At 34.9% G+C, this 24,404-nt stretch overlaps 1 protein-coding gene across 1 annotated transcript in view; it reads right to left on the reverse strand.

The window, feature by feature from the left end:
* Positions 1-22,425, reverse strand: part of LOC109097263 (ciliary neurotrophic factor receptor subunit alpha-like) — a 152,190-nt gene extending 129,765 nt beyond the window's left edge. The window contains exon 1 of the mRNA XM_042764679.1: positions 22,187-22,425. The gene's annotated coding sequence lies outside the window, so the exon portion shown is untranslated. The remainder of the gene's footprint in view (positions 1-22,186) is intronic.
* Between the last annotated feature and the right edge of the window lie 1,979 nt (positions 22,426-24,404).

A 24,404-nucleotide genomic window follows, 5' to 3' on the forward strand; every position in this document is an offset into this window, starting at 1 on the left:
AGGACGTCCCTTGGGAATTGGCAGCATCCATTATCAAGGGAATGGAATCATTGTGTAAAGGAATAGACTGGTAGTGAGTGCTTTTCCTCTTTCCTCTCTCTCTCTATCTCTCTCTCTCGCTCGCTCTCACTCTCTCTCTCGCTCTGTATCTGGTGTCTGGTTTCATTTCTCATCGGAGGAGCAGACCTACTGACGTCGGCCGCATTGATCTCAGAGCGCTGGTGACAAAATAAAAGAAGCCTTAGGGTTGGGGGTAAAAACACACACACACACACACACACACACACACACACACACACACACACACACACACACACACACACACACACACACAATGTACTCAAATCCAATCTCTTTTACTTGCTATACATCTATGTAAAGTGCCCATTCTGGAAGTTATCTGACACAATGCACAGCTATTCCTGCCACATTATTTTCACCAACTGGCTGTAATAAAAAGAATTTATGTGTGTGAACTGATTGCTATTGATTTTATTTGTTATATACTACCAGTCAAAAGTTTGGAATAATTAAGATCAAGGTTGCATTTATTTGTTTTAAAATTATGTGATTAAAATTATGTGATGTTCTATATAAAAAGGTTAAAATGGAGTGTTTTCTCTAGTTGGTTTTCTCTTCCTCCTCCACCTTGACAAGTCACGAGGACTCAGGACACAACAGCACCATCCCGCTGGTTTTAATTGCAATCAATTAAAAAAACTTTCCAAGCGTGAAATACGAAGCCTGACACAGGACGTTCTGAAGCAGGCGGAGGTGAGGAGGCAGGCCGAGGAGATGAGCCGCGCAGCTTTGATTAAAATCAATATCAAACTCCAGCAGGAGCGTGCTTACAAACAGACCTGACCTTGTGCCTGTAATATTAACCAGCAAAAGAATAAACGCAGGATCGTTTGGCTGTTGGGTGGATAGATGGGCAAGGAGAGGGGTGCAGACGGAGTGGAAGGAAAGAGAAAGACAAAGTCCCTCCTTGACACGCTAACCAATGCTTTCGAATGCTGCTTTATTATTTAAATTCTTTGCACGTTGATATTCATCTCCAGTTCTCCGTCCCGCCACAGTCTGGCCCTGACAGCTCAGTAATCAGAATTTTAAAATTGTTACCATTTTCCTTGATGATTCTCAATGTGACCGCGGTTAGTATTAATACAGGTCGTGGAATAATAAACAGCCTGTCAGCACAAATAGACTGGCATGTCTGACTAACATTTGGTTATTCAGTTTATCTACTGTGAGCCAGCTTTGACTGGAGGATAGAGGCTTTGTGTTACCTGTTATTTAAAGGACAATGGCTCTGCCTACAACAGCAAAATGACAGGCATCAACCTGACCGAAATCTAATATTTCTACAAAGCCAAAACTCATTAGTGTAGCGAAAAAAAAAAAAAAAAAAAAAAAAAAAAACCACACACACACACAAAAAGTTCATTATTAAAAATAGAGCGTATAATTATTTTGGCTGGTTCTTATAAAAATGGGTTAACGGCACAGGTCTCAACTGCTCAAACATGATGCCAAATAGTCCACTGTAACTCTAGGTAAACAATATATATAAAATAGAATGCAATTCTTCAATCGATTTGTTTTAACTAGGGGCTTGTTTAAATTGTTGTTATTATGTAGTTTATATGTGCATTTACATATTTAAAATGGTAATGTATAAATGAAAGTTGAAAGTACAAACCCTTTAATTTATAGTAAAGCACTGATATATAAGAGAAGACTGCTGTGATAGAACCATCCAATCAAGTAATAATAATACACATTAAAATGAAAAGAAAATAAATATTTTTGGTCAAATTACTTTGAATATTTATTTAGTTTGTTGTCTTTTTTAAAATTTAATAAAACAGTTGATATGAAAAAAAAAAAAAAAAATATATATATATATATATATATATATATATATATATATATATATATATATATATATATATATTATAAATGTTATTTTATTACTGAACATGTGATAAACATCTTTACATCTTGACGATATAAAAAAAAAAGTTTGCATATTTTTCTTTGAACAATATATCCTATGTTTTTGAATTTTAATAAAATAAAATAAAATAAAATAATTATTATTGGTCAAATTATTCTGAATATATATTTACTTTAAATATATATTTAGGAAAAATATTACATTGTCATAATAAATGTTATTTCATTACTGAATGTCATTAACAAATAAAAAATAATCTTATATTTATGATTGTACACTACATACAGTAGCAATCATCCATCCAGAATTTCCTTTTTTTTTCTATTTTAGAAACTATCCATTGTTATTAGAAAACATATTTTCGCGAAAATGCACTGCAGCCAGAATTTTTCCATCCTGAATCCGCTAAGCCTAAAACACTTTTAAGCTTGCACGTCAGATGCACTTTTCCTGTGACTGAAGCGTGTAAGTGATCAATAGATAAGATATCATACAATGCCATTTTCTGCTTATTGCATAAGCTCTGATGTGGCATGAGCGATTCTTACCCTGCTAAAGAGTCCGAGAGATGGCCGCGGCCTTCAGAAGATTAGTGAGCACATCAAAACTACAAACATTTACAGTCCATTACAACAGAAAACTTACAAGTGTATCATGGCTGTGTAAAACAGCAGACTTGCAACTGTTAGCATACTGCAGAGCAGATGGTCCAAAAGACTACTCAAATGGTCAACGCAGCATGACCACACAAAACTGATGATCATGTTAAAATAAATCCATCCGTATTTGCATTATTTCCAAGTATAGTTAGTTCTTATTTATGTGTGATGGACTGCTGTGCATATAGGATCTATTTCTCATTACTCATGCTCATACATTCTTAATGCATATCCTGAACTATACTCTATATTTAAACTTTGATTGGTAATTTGGGGTGTTTTTTATTCAATTTTATTTTTTATTTTTTTTTATTTTTATTTTTCCACATTCCCGTTACAACATGTATTGTTTCTTTGCTATTTTATTGTTTTAATGTATTTTATTACTTTACCCCCCCCCCCACGTTTTTGTTTTTGTTTTTATTTATTTTTTGTTATTTTTGTTATTATTATTATTATTATTATTATTATTATTATTATTATTATTATTATTATTATTAATAATAATATTTTGTCCTCCACATTGACTTTCTAAATTAAAAAATAAGCCTAGTTTTCTTATTGTATTGTATTGTTATTTATTTATTTATTTTTATTATTATTTATTTGTCTATCTATCTATTTGTTTGTTTATTTATCCACATTGATCTTCAAAAGTCAAAAAATAAGCCTTGCTCTTTTGAACATGTTGGAAATAGGGATAGGGTTGTGCTGAAATGGTGATGTAAAGTAGAAAAGCTGGATACAATCAAACAAGCTTTGAATATCCAAGCTGCAGCACAGTGTCTGAAGAGTGTATCAGACAAAATTTGTTTCCTTTTCCTCTGATACTCCCGTCCCTCAACACGACTGACAACTACAAAGACCTCCGGCGAACTTTGCCTCGGCATTTGGGACAATTAGTCACAGTGGGGGGAAAAGTGCCTTAACCGAGTTTTGCTAAAGCGAGCGAGACAAGAGCAGGAGGATGGATTACACCATGTATCAGTGCTCGGGACAGAAGGGCTATCTGGCCTGGGATGTTGTAGATTACATGCTAGAACACCGTAAACCAACAGAGCCAGATGGAGTCAAAGAAATGAATCACGCAGGAAGTAAAAACGGTCCATCAGACTTTCCCAGCTAACAACGACTAGCCATTTTCTCATAGCAGTGTTTGAATATTCAAATGATACAATGCAACATTTGAATATCTAAATTAAATTAAATTAAATTTATGCCTTTAGCAGACGCTTTTATCCAAAGCGACTTACAGTGCATTCAGGCTAACAATTTTCACCTATCACGTGTTCCCGGGGAATCGAACCCCCCAACCTTGCACTTATAAACACAATTAAAAACAACAATAACTACAGGAGCACCATATCTAAACACTATAATGTCACAAATTATCTGCTGACTTTCATTGTAACAACCCTGCTGAAATAAAACTTCTTAAACTAGTCTAAAAAGTACAGAAAAGGTGGTTAGCCAGTTCTAGCTAGTCTTCTAGCATGGTCCAGCTGTTGTTTAGCTGGTTTAGTTGGTCAACCAGCGGATCTCCCAGCCTGAGAATGATCCATCACACTCTCATGGCAATTCATAACTATTTTACATTTTAGCAAATTGGTGGCCAATTCACATGAATTTGTGCAATCTGAATTGTACTTTCAATCTTATTTTTCTTTAAATTATAAACTTAAATCTATACATTTCTGTATGATGTTATCTGCATGGAGAAAAAAAAAAAATATATATATATATATTTTTTTTTTAATTCATTCAAAATCAAAACTTGGTTAACTTTTTAATGAATTTGGGTTGAAATTATCAAAACTAACTAGTTTGACCAGAGGTGCATTTCCCATACAACAAAGTAACTCGTTGCTTAACTAATATATTATGATGCATCATTGGAGAAATTAACTAGCTAAATGAATTAATCGTAGTAAAATTTTTGCAACTCTGTCATTTGAACCACAATATAGAACTTTCATCAATGACGTCACAACACACGTTATTATAGATTATTATAGTTTATTTACACAAAACAACAGAAAGCTGTTTATTTTTTTTTTTTAATTACACTTAAATGAAGTATGTAACAGGAGAAAGCTTTACTCCTGTAGGCTATATGTACAGTAGTCTATATATATGCATCTGATAAATCTATTTTTGCTCCCCATCATTTTGTTTTGTTTGATGTTGGATTCACCATTGGTTCCCTCATGTGTTTACACAAATGCACATTAGTGCCCTTTTTCAAAAACAGTGTTGTAAAATATATAGACTGAAACTTACATATTTAAATGGCATATACTGCTTTCTTATTGTCCCAATAAGCAATGTAAGTCCATGCCATAGTAATGAGAAACTAAGCACAGGTCGAGAGCTGCAGTTCCAACTGTGCAAGTTTGTGATACTGTTTGTGAATGTTCTACGGAAATGCCAAATTGTTTAACTGTGTTCTTAACAACCAAACTTTTTGACCATAATTGGCTGAAGACCACCGGATGGCAGAACAGCTAACCTCTTTAGTCTAGTTTAAGTTGGTTTTTCAGTAGAGTAACCACTTAATGCTGGGTTATGATCACCAAGGTAATCTCACAATCTACAACCATGAATCAAACACAACCATCTCAAAAATGTGAACAAATGCCACCAAGCCTTACCCATCCCAGAAAAACACATGTTTAGCGTCTGCAATGCAGAGTGAGCACACAGAGCAGCTCTCGTGGCAGCCGGCCGTCACTGTCATTCCTCTCATTTCAGAAACGCAATACTCTGTTTAAGTGCTTTCATCACTTGCCAAGGCAACAGACATAGAAACACAGCCAAACAAATGTGAGCATGACATCACATGATGTTGGCTTGTAGACAAGCATGTAACGGCAATCTTCCTCTCACCACCAGCTGCAAATATCAACACTGTCTGGTGGTCCGTGAACGAAATGACCCAGCAGAGTTCAGATTATGTTAATGGCATCATATTTTGAGAACATGTTTTGGAAATATGTTGGCATACTTATGTTTCAGAAGACATAACAAGCTCTAAGAGTTTATCTTGCCTAGCAACTAGGGATGGGTGGCATGACCCAAACTTTACTACTGACTTTCACATACTATACAAATCGCAGTTTAAAATAACTGTTTTCTATTTCAATATATATATTGAAATGTAATTTATTCTTATGATCAAAGCTCAATTTTCAGTATCATTACTCCAGTCTTCGGTGTCACATGCATAGACACGGGAACATATTTTATCTGGTCAGTGCACTTTGGCGAATTCTCTCATCAGAAACAACAAAGTGCAGATGTCTACATGCGATGTAAGAGATTAGTTCATCATACACTGCAGACCAGGGTGCTTTGGGTGGTTGCTAAGCAGTTGTTAGGGTTTTGTTAGGTGGATGCTAGGGCATGGTGATGCAGGTGCTATGGTTTTTTCAGTGATTGCCATGGTATGCTGTGTGGTCACTTGCTTTCTAACTTATTCCTAACTAAGTCTATGGGATGTTTTTTTTTTTTTTTTTTCTCCAATTTATTGTCTACCAGGCACTAATAGACACATGCTTTTATGTATCGATCATGTCTGTATCACAGACCTTTAATACTTACCCAACATGTCAGCCTATTGCTATTATACACACCATCATCCAAGGCCACATAATCAATAATAGAAAGAACATGAGATCAGGTGGATCCATGTATGACCTGTGCAAGGCTGAACACAAGCAGATTAATAAATCTATTCTGTTAAACAGGACAACACTGTGAACATAAAGAGCGCTCTGATCTGGTCAGCAGTCGCCCCACTGTGAGGCCACAGAAGGTCATCTGGACATATAATTGATAGCCAACGCTGACCTGCCCTGTGCAAGACATCCCTGTTCGGCAAGTTTATGAGATCCCCTGATTTAATAGGACCATTTACACGGTGATGCAATGTCAGTGAGGTCACGGCTGTTGAGCCGAACCGGTGGGAATCAATTAATGAGAATACAGGTATATGCCAAGTCTCTGATCAGCAGAGATTATGCAGCAGCGGTGGGTGAAAAATGCTATTGTGCTAAACATCTGTGCATTGAGGGATGCAGGGGCGTTTGACCTTTCCCATGCTGTATTTTAAGTCAGTAATTTTTTTGACTTTTCAGCAAGAAGCCTGATGATGGAAAACTATTTCCAAGTTGGGCTGTTTTTGATCTGGAGTTTGAAGTGGTTTGGTTTTGATGCTATATGATACATACCTAATACGTTGCCAGATTGATGTCTCACAGCTGATATAAGTTGCTTTGATGATTCGCTTCGGATAAGACAGACTTTTGTATACACTCATTTAGTTTGACATTTTAGTCAGCCGCCGCAAACTGTGACATCAAAGAAGCAAAATTTGCAAGCTTTATTTCTAGTTGGTCACATCATATTTATATGATTCATATATAGGAAAGTTAAAGGGTATTTCAGGTTCAATATACATTAAGAAGCTCGGTGAACAGCATGTTTGACATAATGTTAATAATAATGAAAGATAAATGCTTGTGAAGAATCAATGGGGCCAATTTTTGGGAGATTTAAAAGCAGAAATGTATTTTGTAATTTCATGAAATCACTTACATTGATTCTTCTGTACAAAAGTGTGAATAGTTTGAGCTGTAAATCATCATTTATACAGCTGTTTTACAGTCATTTGTGTTCCGTTATGACAACAGTGTTGGATTGGTTGTAACTCTACATAGAAAAGACATTAAATTATTATTATTATTATAATTTTTTTAAATACTAAAATCATGTTAGCATTTGTCACGTTAGAATTTGTATGATAGTCTACTTTATCACATACTGTAAGTTATTGTTCTGAACCTTAGATATTTCCTCCATAGCTTCACAGAATGTCATATTAATTTTACAACTTTTCAAACATGCTTACACTTGCATTAGAAAAGAGCAAATGCTTGTGACATGGCAGGTAGCAACAGTTGCTAAGGTAGGATTGGTGATTGGTGTAGGTTCAAATTAATTTCTCATTACATTTGGCAACATATTTTCCCCTTTTGCTCAATTTTGCTTCCAAACATATAGGAAGTAAATCTGGGAAGAAACTGGAATGGGAAGCTAATGGGCCTGTTCGGTGATATTATGTGACATCTTTTCAGTCCAAACTATTTAGCTGCTCATCTCTGTCGCCTCTTATTCTCTTCTTCATTAACTTCTCTGTCATTCTTTGTGTAAGCTAAATAAGCTTGTTCTCTTTTCCCCATTCTTCTCTACAGCTTCACCTCAACATTTAATTGCTGTCTGTGAAATAGAGGTGAAATGTGAGTGTCAAAGATCTAATTGGATAGAGATGGGAAAATGCCCAAATTGGCCCCAAACTTGCGCTGGTAGCCACATTATTTTGCCAATGTAACTAATCTAAATCTTATTTAAAATGCTAATGAGACAGCTAATACTGATCTTCAGTTACATCTCTATCCCGGTGCTGGCACATTAATTACATTGGCGCCGTGACAAAGAGTCTGATTGGTTCTCTTTTAATACGACCATTTTGACTATACCCCATTACGCATTGAGTGATATATGTGCATTGCCATTATATGTCGCCATAAATGGCAGTTTTTTTGTTGATTTCTGTAGTTTTGCTACTGGTTAGATAAAGGTGTCATGCTCTGTTGTTTTTCGATTGGTCAGTGTTTACAAGGACAGCAAAATGTGAGGCTGTCAGCAATGTTCTTCATCTAGACAAAGCATTCCCCACCCACTATATGGTCGACGCACAAATGAAGACTCAGACAGTGGAGGATATGCTCAGTAAGGGGATTTTAAGGGCAGAGAGGTAGGCACATGAGACACCCATATAAGATCATTACAAAGTGCATTAAAATGCTATTTAATCTGCTAGCACTGCATTCTCTAAAGTGGTGTTCATCGGTCGAGCCCAAATTTACACTCGCACCTCAGACTGACTTCAGAGCTTTGAAACTGGTGGAATTAAATAAATACAAAACACAGTATATACATGTAATATTTAGCATGCACTATGTACTAAAAATCACAGACAAATATATATACATATATATATATATATATATATATATATATATATATATATAGATATATATATATATATATATATGTATATATATATATATATATATATATATATATATATATATATATCCAATTTTGCAACAAAAAAAATTACCATATAAAATCATATGACTCAAATATTACACTAATTATATTACACTGTTATTATTTTTATTAAAAAGTATCTGGCATAATGTTATACATCAGCCCTTTTACCATTATATATATGTGTGTGTGTATATATATATATATATATATATATATATATATATATATTATATATATATATATATATATATATATATATATATATATATATATACACATATATATACATATATATATATATATATATTAATTTTAAACGCATTATTATTATTATTATTATTATTATTATTATTATTATTATTATTATTATCATATAATAAAACTGAAAATGATATCCATTTTACTAATTGAGCCAATAACTGTAAAATCAGAAGAAATATAGGACAAGACAAGCATCACATTCATAAACCTTATATAGGATGCATATTGCATATTCCAGTTTGTGTTCTGAACTAATCGTCACCTTTTTTTCCTGCATGCACTCTTTTGACTTCCTCTTATCAATGTGGGCATATCTCCATGACTTATTTTCTTCTCATTAACCCACTTCTCCTCCCTATCCACCATCCTCAGCCAGCATAAAATGTCAGTAAACAACTAATTTATCATAGTTTGTCAGCGCTGCCTCCTGCTCTGCTGAGAACATCTAACCTTGCTTCAAGAGTTCACATGTGATGTGGAAAGTGATAAACAGGTTTGGCTTGCCGTCGGTAACAGACGGTTCCTGCATTAGATGAAATTGAAGTTCAAGGCTTCCTCTTTGACCCAGCAGCAGAGAAAATGGGGATTGAGGTTTTAGGAGCGACACTAGATGGATTGACAGGGGGAGCTAAAGTAAGCAGCACTTTATGTTTAAGTTTAAGGTTGTAATTAGGGTTGCCAACCATTCTGTACATCATTCAGGCTACATAATTGTGTTCTGGATTAAATCCAAATGGACACAGTTTGTCCAGTATAAAAGCATTTGAATTAGTTTCACAGTTTAAATTAAAAATTACAGATTAGCCAGGAGAGAAAAACAATAGATAGATAGATAGATAGATAGATAGATAGATAGATAGATAGATAGATAGATAGATAGATAGATAGATAGAGAGAGAGAGAGAGAGAGATAGATAGATAGATAGATAGATAGATAGATAGATAGAGATAGAGAGAGAGAGAGAGAGAGAGAGAGCTAGTTAGATAGATAGATAGAGAGAGAGAGAGAGCTAGATAGATAGATAGATAGATAGACAGACAGACAAATAAAATGCACTTTTTGTACTAATTTACTATATTTGTACTGTATTTAATTTAAGTATATTTTCATTGGATTTGTTGCTGTTATTGAAATGCAGGGGTGAAAAAAGAGCATGTTTAACTGTGAGTATGTTGATTTTTAAATATTTATATTAAATGTTTGTTAAATATTAAATTAAATATTGTCTAGTGTAATTTATGAAGACACAAGCTAATGTGTTTTTTTTTTTTCTACACATATAATTTTTTCTCTCAAACTATACCTTTAATTTTAACCTTAAACTATCCAGGATTCATGAACATGTTATTATACGAACTCAATCAATAGCTAAGAAAATCCATATGTGATTCATATTTCAAGAGTTGTAGGTTAATCCATCCGATTAGACCATGCGCCAAAATTTGATATCAAACAAATCTCCAAAGGCTGTTTCACAGGTTGACAAAATCCCTAAATCCCATCTTCAATACCGTATTGATGTCTCTCCAGCACCCCGGAGGTGATGCAAGCTTAAGTGTAAAGTCCCCTGTCTGCACCTCCTCTGTCTCTCATCCTCCATGCTTGTGTCCTAATGTGCTGCCTTAATGTTAACCAGGATAAACTTGGCATTTACATGCCCTCAAATTTGTTTAAAGCCGATTTTGGTAGTGAAGTGTTGACGTTTTAGAGCAGGGGTGTCCAAACTGAGTCCTGGAGGGCCGGTGTCCTGTAGAGTTTAGCTCCAACTTGCCTCAACACACCTGCCTGGAAGTTTCTAGTATGCCTAGCAAAATGTTGATTAGCTGCTTCAGGTGTGTTTATTTAGGGTTGGAGCTGAACTCTGCAGGACAGCGGCCCTCCAGGACTGAGTTTTGAAACCCCTGCTTTAGAGTTATGTATCTGACAGGTGTATTGCATGTTGAAGACAATCCACGTGCTAAAAATGCATATTAACTTGACAGCTTAGCACAATATGAGGTCTGTTTGTGAGTCTTAGTGAGTCTTGATGTTTATTTCCTACATACTGTAGGCAACATCCTATCTGAACCTTATAAGTGACTGATTTGGAATACAGGTAGCAACATGGACTATATTACTCACAACTGACTTCAGGAAGAGTTAGCACTAGTACTCTAAACGAGAAAAAAATGTGATTTTTAGGAGTAATTCATCTATGTTTTACTTGTACTTTGTGGTGTTAAATTAAGTATGGGTCTATATTTTTATAACTTAATGCATCTTCAGTGGATTTTTGATTATTATAAGGAATTACTGAATTGTTGTTTTTGAAAGAAATATCTAATGCTCACCAAGGTTGCATTTATTTGATCAAAAATACAGTAAAAACTGTAATAACTATTTTTACAAATTGAATTTGAATTTTCAGCACCATTACTCCAGTCTTCAGTGTCACACGATCCTTCAGAAATCATTCTAATACATGGATTTGCGGCTCAATAAACATTTCTGATTATTATCAGTTGAAATCGGTTGTGCTGCTTTCTTTCTTTCTTTCTTTCTTTCTTTCTTTCTTTCTTTCTTACATCCAAATCATCTCAATAAATTATTATATATTTATTTTGTGGAAACTACATACTTCCTACATATGCTACATATTTTTGTCTACATTCTTTTTTCTTTAGGATTTTTTCTTTCTTTTTTTTTAATTGAAAGTGCAACAAACACTTTATTGGAAATATAAATTTAAACATTTTGTAAGATTAGAAATGTCTTTGTTAAAATTAATGTGTCACTGCTGAACAAAAGTTTTTTTTTTTAAACAAAATAAACAAACCAATCAATCAATCAATCAATAAATCAATCAAATGCAGCCTATGTAGGGAGCTTACTAGGTTTTGAAACAAAGCCTACATGTGAGCATTACCTTTACAAATCAGCCGAGGGTCTGGAAGAAGAAAAAAAAAAAAAAAAAAAAACTCTTTGATAGAACAGTTGCTAGTCTTAATTAGACTAATTACTTTTGCATCATAACTTGCATGTGTTGAATGTGCGCTTGATTACCTGAGAGCCCAAGACGTTGAGTGGAGAAAATCAAGCTCTTGCCAATTAAGTTACTACAGGGTTTTCAAATGTAGTGCACTAACCAACTGTTCATTTGTGTGATTCCTTGTTTATATATCTGTGTGCCATGTCCCACCAAGGTTAATTTTTCACTAGCTCTTCGTGGCCAGACTTTTGCTGCCATCAAGTCATATTGGAAAGATCATATTCATGAGATGACTGAACATGAACACCATTGAACTGTTGCAATTATCGGATGGAAATCCAAGATTTTCTTTGAGTCCAGTATTTCTAGGATGCATTAAAAATCTATTTCTGAAGCAAAGTACTGGTATTAACCAAGATATAATTATTAGTTAACTGATGCTATGTTGGTGCACGTTTTATATTTTGCTGGAGACGATCAAGGTACACTATGAAAGAAGGATGGAAGAAACAAATCTTACTGTCTTATTACCTTAGACTTTTTACTGGACACCAGAATGCATTTTGTAGATGCATTTTATGAAAGCTGTTACATGGGTTGTAAATAAATAAATAAAGCCAAATATAAAGCCAAGGCAAATTGATTTTGGTCTTAAACCAAGTTTTAATTGTGGATGTTATAGATAGATAGATAGATAGATAGATAGATAGATAGATAGATAGATAGATAGATAGATAGATAGATAGATAGATAGATAGATAGATAGATAGATAGATAGATAGATAGATAGATAGATAGATGTTCTATGATATGAATATGAAATGTCTAACATTTCTTATAGTAAAATCAGCTGAATTTAGATCACATGGTTTTTGTTAAAATCCGATTCTAATGGTTTACACAAGGTTTAAATCTGGGCTACTCTCTCTCTCTCTCTCTCTCTCTCTCTCTCTCTCTCTCTCTCTCTCAGGTAAATTACACGCTGATGTATATTTTCCACAACACCAGCACCTAAGCTGTCAAAGCGCTTAAATTACACACGCTTTAATGCAGCCTAGTCAACTGTTTTATTTACAGCGACCATTAGCGCATTTGTTCCTCACTATCTTCACCACTCGCTATTTAATCAGGATGTCTTATTATTTTGGAAGATATAAAAAGGACAAGCGCAGGTTTTGCAAGACAGCTATACATTCAGCCCAGATTCGCACTACCACCTGAGTGAAGCATTTGTCAAACCTGCTCATTTTTAGAAAGAGTGGTTTGTGTCATAATTAACAGAATTCTTAAGGAAACTGCCTCCCTTTGGAGTGAAGGAGGAATAATTATGACTGTAGAGATGGAGAGAAGGCCATTTCTTGAAGCAGATTAACTGCTTCCAATCATTCTGCCCTACTTCATTATGATGATTAAGATGAGATGAAACAGTAAACAATCATTTATTTTGTTCAGTGAAAAGTTTGAAGAGGCTAAGAATCAATAGAAACAGACAGTGAAAGACACAATAACTATTTTAATAGATGATCAAATCTGATCTTAGTACTGACCAGCTACTTTTTTTTTATTTATTTTTTTATTAATTTAGGAGGACTCTTGTAATAAATGTACAAGGGCACCCACTTGATTATGTGATTTGTAAAGCTTCATGGGAGTTTGTAGTCACTGATTAGCTCTTTTGCCATAATTTTCGTTTCCATGGTAGCTGCATCTTCTCTGATTGGTGGACCTGTGGATGATGGGTAGGGATATTTTCTTCTTCTTCTTCTTCTTCTTCTTCTTCTTCTTCTTCTTCTTCTTCTTCTTCGTATAGATTTGAAATTAAAATCATTTAAAAACTTCTTAGATCATGGAAGGTCTGACTTTAAAGAATCACACATCTATGTCTCTATGGAGAGAATGAACGAGGATTTTATTTTCGGAACCCAAATGCAAGACTATTTGTTTTCAGATTGCAACTTTTGTATGATGAGTCAAAGGAGAGACAGAGAGGGAGAGAAAAGGCACCATTTTCTGATATTTGCATAAGTTGAATTTTTCTTCTAGCTTTGAAATTTCAGATCTCATGTGAAACACTCAAGAAGAACTTTTCAGAATAATTCATATCTAAAATTAAGTCCAAAATGTGTCTTTCTGCACTTTACTTCTGTTCTGACTTTATTCTGTTCTATTATATTTCATTTAATCCCATTCCATTTTATTCTATTATATTAAATTATATTGTTTATATTCATTTCTATTCATCATCACTTTATACCGACCAGTATAGTTTATTTTTATTAAACCTTGATATGCACACTCACATTATTTCCCCTCACACTGTTATTCGTTAATTATTTGTACATTCAGCTTTACTCATTTTAAATTTAAATTGATATTTCCAATTTCTGTTTTTACAAATAATCTTGAAACCTATTTTTTTCTTCTTCTTCTTTTGATTATTGGAATAAAGCTGGAGATAACAGATTTTCGAACAAACTTGAGTGAGTTTGTTTCTCCTGATCTTAACAGCCTTCTGATCTAAAAGCTTATGCTTAAATGTCTGATTTTTTTTTTTTTTAGACAAATATGCCTGCATTTCTTTACACAATTAATACCACTTTAAAGAATCTAAAAAAAAGCATTTTCAGTTGCTACATGTTTTCCATATCTGCATTTGTTTTCATAGTTTTTACTTTACTACTATGTAAAATAGTAATAATAAAAGAAAGACTGAGTGTGACCAAGACTCAGTGTATGTTTCATTGAACTAAACTGAAATTGCTTAAAAAAAAACAAACAAAAAAAAAAAAACCTCTCACTACAGAATGACAAAGCTAGAGACTGTTCATGCAGTGCAATTCCTTATCACACATCTTGTGGAGTGTCAATAGCTGTTCTATGGCACACACAACAAGGAATAAGATTTCACATGTATATCATGGCATCCTGTCAATAATGCATATTGTACAATACATACTATATACAGTATGCAATATTCAAATTTATTTACAGTATGTGGACATTTTGTCTTTTTTTTAAAAACCACGCTTACCGTGTGTGTGAGCCGTGTTAGTCAAACCCCTAATGAACAAACAGCAGGGGGTCCTCATTTTGAAAGTATTGTCAGCTGATGATGTCAGGGTGCTCAGCATGACATTTCACTGTAATCACAGTCCAATTATTTCTAAAAACGCAGCAAAGACAGACTCAAAGTAAATGACTTGCTTTTAGCATTTGCCATCTGGTGACGAGATATCGTCATTTGGTGTTCATTAAGTAGGCAGTTAAGCCACCTGGACACCCGGCTCACTCAGAGACGTCCTTACATGACCAACATATCGGCTGCACTGTATACCTTGCCATGTGTTGGGTTTTGATGGCATTGATTTGTCTCAGGCCTGAGAGTCAAACTCCATTGCTTTCAGAACAAGAGAATTTCAGTACTTCTCTGTGAATCTTTGTATTGCAAGCAACTGGAACATTAAATGATTATGATGGAACTGTTAAGCAAACAGCAAAAGCATCGTAAACTGCAATTACCAGATGACAGAACATTTACTTAGAAGTTTTTCTTCTTCTTCTTCTTCTTTCCTTAAATAAGTCATTAAATGTTTTATTTTATTTTATTTATAAAATTGCAACTTCTTACATTTTGTTGCGAAATTATTACCTTTAACAAAGGGGAATTTTATTTTATTTTATTTTATTTATTTTTTATTATTATTATTATTTTTTTTTATAAACCTCAAAAATTCCATTTGTTTTGTCATTTGTATTCATTTATTTATTTACTGATTAATGTACAGTACTGTACATCATCCATATGTTGCATTTTGATGGCATTAATTTTAATTGTGTCTGACAAGATGAAATCCATTGCTTTCAAAGTATTTTTCAAAAATATTTTTCAATAATAATGTACATTGAGTAAATTACATGATTATGTTGGAACTACAGAGATAGATAGATAGATAGATAGATAGATAGATAGATAGATAGATAGATAGATAGATAGATAGATAGATAGATAGATAGATCTATGAACTTGTTAACCTCAAAAGTTTAAATTTAATTCCTCATGAGATGACCCCTTCAAAAGGTCATTCATGGAATCCAGGCAATTTTCCAAAGCAGCCGTAACTATTAAGCCACATTAATGAGTTAAAAGTATTTCTTTTAAAGGAAACAGCTCCTCAATGGAGGCACTAGCAGCTGCGGGCAGCAGGGAGCACAGCTAATTCAGTATGCTTAGTGAAAACAATCATATCACACCCAGACTGCTAGGATTACAGGGCAGATTGAATCCACCTGCAGGGCTTCACAGCACTGTTCATAAAGCCACCAGTTTCAATAAAAAGCCTTTTAAACATTATAAATCTAATCATGCTTGCATGTGACAATACGAGTTATCTTGGCATGTTAAGTTAAGAATAAGAAGAGAAGATTATTTAAAATGGATTTCACAATATCTAATCACCCTGGTTTGCCAATTTAATAGCTGCTGAGCGAAAGGGTAGACTTAAGACACTTTAATAGTGTGGTTCATTGTTAAAATGCATAGTTGTACTTGAGCTGCATTTTAAAATCACTATCTGCAACCTTGTTGTGGAGGAAACTAAATGTAATGCACGGTAGCTCTGTATGTAATGCTGGGCAGTAACAGCAAAATCATGATACATGGAAATTTATATCATTCAAAAGGCTGCATTCACTAATCCAAAATACAGTAATAAGAGTAATATTGTGAAACATTTTTAGAACTTGAACTGTTTTCTATGTGAATATATTTTAAAATGTAATTTATTCCTGTGATGCAAAGCTGAATTTTCAGCATCATTACATTTATTTATTTTATTTTATTTTATTTTATTTTATTTTATTATTATTTCAGGATTCTTTGAGGAAAAGAAAATTCAAAAGAACAGCATTCATTTGAAACTTTTTTTCTTTTTTTTTTTTTTTGAACTTGACTGATGTTGCTCCAGCTCTAAATTTAGATAAGATGAGCAAAGTTTGAAGACATTGTAAAATAGCAGACAGATGCAAACCATCAACTGAAACCTATATTAATGCATCTTAATGATCTAATGATCTTACTTATAACAATGTCACCCTCATCTTGACTTGTTTGACAACTAAACCACCAAAATTTAAAAAAACACCAACAATAAATTTCACATGCCCATATAAGTTCACTATGCCATCAACAGGTTATGAAAGAGATACAAGATGTTGAATTTGCAAGAGGATCTAGACAGCATATGCAGGATGTTCAAGACTAAGGCACCACAAATGTGGCGTGTCCAGGGGCCCTCAACCTTGAATATCTGCCAGGGTTCATAGTAGCCCATGCCTGGGCGTAAACAGAGAAATGTACCCTGGCATTTTCCCCAGTCCACTCCAATCAGAGTCCAAATGGGGAATGGTAATGCAATTAACGTTTCCAAGTCAACACAACACCTCCCTCCTCGTCTAAATTCTGCAAAGCCCCTTCCCTTAATAACCGAGCGTGCTTGCTATCAAAAGCAGTGGCACTAATAATGCAGACATGCCATAAAAAGCCAAGGGGATGGAGAGAAATTGGGCAAATAACTCTGCCCCAGAGCGCTAACGCGATTTGCAATGCACACACTAAGAAGAGGTCCATCTGCGATGGTTTTCCAAGTGAAGGAGGCTGGCCACTCTGACGGCATGATTTATTTATTCATTTCCCTTTCTCGTTTAATGGAAATATAAAAGCCTGCATTGATTAGAGTTTAAGGATCAGCAGTTAATAGATTAAAAGCTTGAGACATGGCCAGAGAAGAGCTCCAGCATTTTTCTGGGTTGCTCTTTGCTTGGAGGTATTCGAGGGTTGTTATCTGGGTTACTATCTTCTGGTTGTCATGTATTTTGCACTGTGCCTGGAGGTGCAAGTTACCCTTGTGCTCTGACCTTGGACCACCTTTCCAGCCTTAAATCTTTATCTACTGGTGCAAAAGTGATAGAGGTGGGCGGTAAATGACACTCCAAAGTTCAGAAAACAAATTTACCTCCAAGGCGACAGCAAAAATGTCAACTCACTGACCTATTGAAGACATGCTGCTGATCTTATGGCCTTCAGCCTGTAAATAGCCATGTATACTCAGTGTTTACTTTGACAAGGGTCAAGATGTGTCTTTAAATAGAGTTTGAGATGGAGGAGCTGGATCTGGTGTCATAACACCCTGTGAAAATCTCACCCTCACCGAATAGGAAGGGAGCCGTTGAGGAGAGAAGCAAGGTTAAGTCACTTGCTTGAGTTAAACGGGTTAGTTATGATCCAGGTAGCTATATAGCCTGATTGGGTAATAGAGGACGCTTTGTGGACAGGGTTAAATTAAAAAATAATAGATTTAATGCAGCCCGGGGATTAATTAGTTTCAAGCAGAGCCAAATCTGGAAGACTTCTTTGCGAGGGAGGGGCATCAGGGTTGGGTGGAGTGAATGCATTTGAATGTTCATAACAGAAGGGATACTTTGATCCGAGGTTGACTTGGAGCCTCAAAGGTGTCAGTGAACAAATATATAGATGTATTTACAACCCCTACATGTGTTCAGCCCTCCTACAGACTTGAAAATGAGTTGAGACATGGGGTATCCATGCAACATGCAGACAGATTCATCTACAGCATACAGCACACAATTTCCACACACAGGCAGAAACAATAGATTTAAATCAGAGCAGCAAGGTGCAAAGACACATTTATAATTTAAATAAATTTGAATGCACTATGTTCTAAACTCATTAACAACCTGAATTGCTTAATCACTAAATTCAACCTTTTTGTTGTAAATCTTTTTAAGCTTTGATGTGCAGACTATTTTTTTAATGTAAAGCATTTGAAATGTAGCTGGCTGTGATGACATCATCGTGACACTTGCATACTGTGTTCCTATTGGTTGTCACATTGTGATGATGGTGTCATGCTGTGATTTCATTCTACTATACAGCCAACAGAAAACACTGTCATTTCAGTTTTTTAAACTTGTAAACACTACGGTAAACTTCAGTTTTGGTCCGAATGGATAGCATATACTGTAAGTATAACCTTTCCTGATAGCATGTGCACTAGAAATTTTCATCTTTGTCTAGTGTCTGTGCTATTTCTCTCCAGACATTATGACTGATAAAATTATCTATGTACACTACTAGAGTTGCATTTTTTTTGTTTTTGTTTTCTTCACTATTAACTAGTTGCTTGTCAGCATGCATATCACTAGCATACTATAGTATGTATAAAGCACATATTAATGCATGACCATATTTCAGATCCCTTAACCCCCATGCCTAAACTTAACAACTACCTTACTAATTATTAATAAGCTGAAAATTTGTTTATTGAGGCAAAAGTCAAAGTTAATAGTTAGTTAATAGTGAGAATTGGTCCCCAAACTAAAGTGTGACATTTTTTTGAATGAAAAAATTAAAATGAGCAAAACTTGGTTCAAAGAATTAGATTGCGTGCAATACAATATTGATGACAAAATTTGTGTCACATACACCGTACACACACTTTTAATACCCTTGGTAAAAACCTAAATATGCTCTAGGCTTTGCTGGCTTGTAAAAGCACTAGTATTTCCATCAGGAAATGCAACATATTGTCTCTTTCTGTATAAAAGTGAAATAAATATTAATTTCCACATTAAGACCCAAGCAGAAGTCAAGTCTTCTCGCATTTAAATGTATTGTAATGAATACTACTACAGTGCATGGGGTTGGTGGCATTCACATTCTCCATATCAAACATATCAACATCACATTAGTTTGCTCAGTGAAGGGCTAAATTGGAAGAGTTAAGAAAAAATATCACAACTGCTCATCTCGAAAATTCTTATTTACTGCATAAAAGACACAGGCTTCAAATTCACACGCAAATGAAATGATAAATAAATCAATCAAACGTAATTGAATAAGCAACAAATTACCAACACATCACAACAAGTTTTAACAACTCAGTTCATAAAGATTACAGAGTATTTCATCACAGTGTGGTCCTGGCTCTCTAAATGAAAACAGCAGTATGTAGTGGGAAGCGTTTTCCTGGCGGATTCCTCAAGCACCAGCTTCTAATTTGTAGAATTTGTGTATTCTGGGGAAGAAAGCATCGGCAGCCCCCGTTGTATATGATCAGCCGGCACTCTGACATCTGTTTAAGGATGTTTATCCAATGGGTAAGTATGTTAAGGGAAATATTATGTTGGTGTTATTTTACTTTTCTTCTGTTTGAATCATAAACACAGCTCTGGGGCAAGACGAAGAGATTAGAGTGAAAAACGCGAGCATGGGGTCTCGAATCACACCCTTGAGACGAATCCCTACTGTGATTCCAGACCTAAAGACATCCTGTTTAATCTGCCAATAGGAGTGTATTAATTAAATTATGCCTAAAGTAGCATGTGCGCCGCACTTTAGCTCTTTTATTAAGCCTGCAACATTTTATTTACATCCACACGAGTTTCCAGACAGGCGCGTGTTGCTCTTTTATTGCGTTTGTGTGGACGGAGTCAAACTAAAACCAGGTGCCAAGCTACAGGCTGCTCAGATGACAGCGTGAGCCCATTTACTGAAGGCTTTACAAACTGAAACATTGCACAGAGAAAGCAGAGACCCTCATTTAAAAAGAAAAGTAGGTGTCCAGCAGCCATTCAGTCACCGCTCTCAATAAGGCATGAAACAGGGTGTCATTAAGGCAGTGTCAACCCTGCCAGAGTTAAGCTGACCCCCCTTTGGGCTAATGTGAGGAGGGCAGAGTCTTTAAAACCAAAGAGAAAGAGCTTTACCCCCGCAACATGTCCCTGTGTTATAGATAAAGAGTTTGAGCCCACCAATAAATAGATGTCACATCCCAATAAGTTAAAAAGACCAGTTAAATGCAAAATTAGGGAGAATCTCATGAAATCACATGAAATCACTTATGTCCAGGTCATATTTTAATCAGAAGAAAGTAACGCAAGATAAATTATTCTTTGCTTAGTGAAAATGGACCTTTTGCATTGGGACATGATAATAATAAAAATAAATAAATAAATACTGCCAAATAAATTGCATAAAAACATAAAATTAAAATCAATACGTAATATTTATTTATAATATTTGTAATGTTTATTTTAAATGCATTTGTTAATGTTTGTTTATAAATTTATATTTCTTACTTTAAGATTTAAATAAAACAATACTTTAAATATTTTTTTCCTATAATAAGTTTTCCTATAAATAAATAAACATTCTATAATTCATTCAGCATGCATTATGGCAATTAAAACTTTAAAAAAAAAAAAAAAAATGATATATATATATAAAAAAAAATATATAATTATATATATATATATATATATATATATATATATATATATTGCAAAATGCTAAATAAATAAATAAAAATACTACCACTAATAATAATAGTTTTTTTTTCTTCATGCAAAATATTTTTATTCATTTTTTGGAAATGTGACTTGAATATGCTTCCATGAGATTTACACCTACAATGAAAGTTCAAGAGACAGATTAAGAAAGTAACGGCAAGATACAGCCCCAGCCAAAGAACAAAAAGCAGCAGACCTAGCTGGAGAAGGAGGAGGAGATGAGGAGATTTCCGCTAAAACTAATCAATCAGGTCCTGATAATGGCTTCCATGCAGGAGTGTTGACACTGGGTCAGCTCTTCCCTTGACCTGCGCCTTCAGGGCAGCGGCTACAGAAAAGGCAAGGATATCAGAAGCTGGGGCTAATTGTCTGCCTAGTGTCAGGGCTTTTCAAAGCCTCTCCACTTTCACTTGGTTGCCCGTCTTTCTCTCCCATTCCTCCGTACCCCGATCCTCACCCCCGTCTCCCTCTCTCCGGCGAACTGGCCACTTTGTTTGCCTCCTCTTCCTGGAGCGAGGCTGTGTGAATCACATTTCTCGCATGGTGCACGGCTGTCTAACACACTAGCTCGCATCCTTCTAACACGTGCATAACAGGCAGCGGAGAGCTGGGAGACGCTGCAGCTACGTGAACACTGACACCAGGTTCAACCTCAAGCAAACAGGAAATAATCCATTAGGTGACATTTTCCAATCATTTGTTGATCCCAACAGCTTCCAAAATAGGAGCTCCCAAAAAAAAATTATCTTTGCATCTCCCTCAAAGCACAAAATCAAATGGCATTGCATGCAACAAAACATGCCCATTAAAAATGACTGACAGTCATAAAGAAGAGATAGAATCAAGGTACTTACTTAAAAGCGATTGCTTCTGTCTCTTGCCGTATCTTCCTCTGCTCCTTAATGTCTGTGTCTTGTCCTCTATAGCTGCACACAGATGTGAAAGTGTGTGTGTGTGTGTTTGGGTAGATCAGAGAAGCTCCAGTACAGAAAGTTGCTGTTCTGTAGGCAAAGGCGTGTAGTGTGTGTGTATGTGTGTGTGTCTCAAGCAAAGGCTCGCACTGCACTGGCTGAAGGGAAACCAAAGCACTTTTAAACTCGCACTGGCTCCCCATGTGACCAGCTCACAGCAGCCAGTGAGGAATATATTATTGTGGCTTACTCTGTCCACATGCACCCCCTAGCCACTGTTGCAGGAAGTGTGCACTGCCAGAGACACGCACACGGTGACATATGCTTGCAATACCCAGGGCACTATTAACAAAAACACAAAAGCAACCACCCAAAGAGAAATTTCTGTTACTCAGAGTTTGCTCTTTCGTAGCTCAGGAGAGTTAGCAGGGTTTTCAGTTATGCCTTATTTAAATGTGCACTTTTTTTCTCTTCAAGTTGGGAAAAAAATTAGACATTTGGAACAACATGATTTCAAAAATTTTGCAAACTGAGCACAATTTAATACATTGTTGAGATCTCTGAATTTCCAACACCGCCATTTTTAATTGTATTATTATTATTTTATTCATTTTTGATCTCCTTTTAATAACATTATTGTCTAGGAGAAACAATTTCAACACAAAATAGATCTCATTAGTCATATTTCTTTCCTCTTGGCACTCTTTTTTTTTTGTGGTTACTTCAATTCTCCCGTTTGGTATTTGGGTTGTTATGATGAATCGCTTGCTGGATGCATATAAAAGTGTCTCCTGAAAGAATAAATACAAATGTTGATAATTGTAAAGTTTTTTTTTTGTTTTGTTTTGTTTTGTTTTTTTTCTACAAATGTTTATATACAAATTAAAAATCAAAGGGTACTTAGAATGAAATAAATAACTAAAAACAAACAACAAATATAACAAACTATGCACATTAAAATAAATAGAATAAACAGTGCACACTAAACACAACAAACAATGCACAGCAAACATAAAAAACAACAAATATCAGATTCAACACAATACACAACACACATAAAATGCAACAATCAACAAACATAAAAACAACAGATCCTAACCTAAATATAACAAATAGTGCACACTAAACACACCAAACAACACACAGCAAACATAACATACACACCAAAAATCAAAACAACAAACCACAATTAACACAATAAACGACACACATAAAATGCAACAATCAACATACAAACATACACAACAAACAAACATAAAAACAATTTACCATAAAACAAAATGTAATAAACAGTGCACACCAAACACAACAAACAATGCACACACACACACACACACACACACACAAAAACACCATAAAGTACACCAAACATAAAAGCAAACCACAGGTTCAACATAATAAACAACCAACCAGCGTACTTGAAATGCAAAAATTTACACACACCAAATATAAACACAATGCACAGTAAACATAGAGCACAAACCAAACATAATGAAAAAATGCACATAAATAAATAAATAACAGACAGACAACTAATCAAACAAACATCAAATAACGAACAATGTACAACAATGAATGAATGTATATTATTAATGGTCTTTCCATCAGCAGCTGCAACTCGCACCTCACTTCCTTTATCTGTCTGTCTCTTTTTTTTTTTTTTTTTTTGCTTGTTTGTTTTTCTTTAAAGCACATATGAAGTACAGCTCATCACCCCCTCCTCCTCTCTCTCTCCCCCTCTCTCTCTCCCGGGCTCTTTCTTCTATGCAAATGTGCTTTCTGAAACAATGGTGTGAAACTTACACATGGCGTGCATTTACAAATCAATACTCAGAGCTCAGCAGGACTGTGCATTAAACATGAGCTGCTCCACAGAAAAGCAAAGTCACTACTAGCCCTCCTATCAGTCTGCTCACTGCTCAACCAGTGGGGGAGACGACCCACAATGCACTGCAGGAACACACCGTCACACTGTAAAATTACAAGATGAGCTGGGATCGACAGAGATACTGCTAAGTGATTACAGAAATGGCTTCCGATTCAGTAGCTCAAATACTGAAATAGTAAAAAAAGAAGAAATAGGGGTTAGGGTTTTTTTTTTTATATCATTAAGTCATTAATGAACTTTATACAGTACAATGCATACCAGATCAGTAGTTAT

Source organism: Cyprinus carpio, chromosome A10 (genome assembly GCF_018340385.1).
Source record: "Cyprinus carpio isolate SPL01 chromosome A10, ASM1834038v1, whole genome shotgun sequence".
In the NCBI taxonomy this organism is placed as follows: Eukaryota; Metazoa; Chordata; class Actinopteri; order Cypriniformes; family Cyprinidae; genus Cyprinus; species Cyprinus carpio.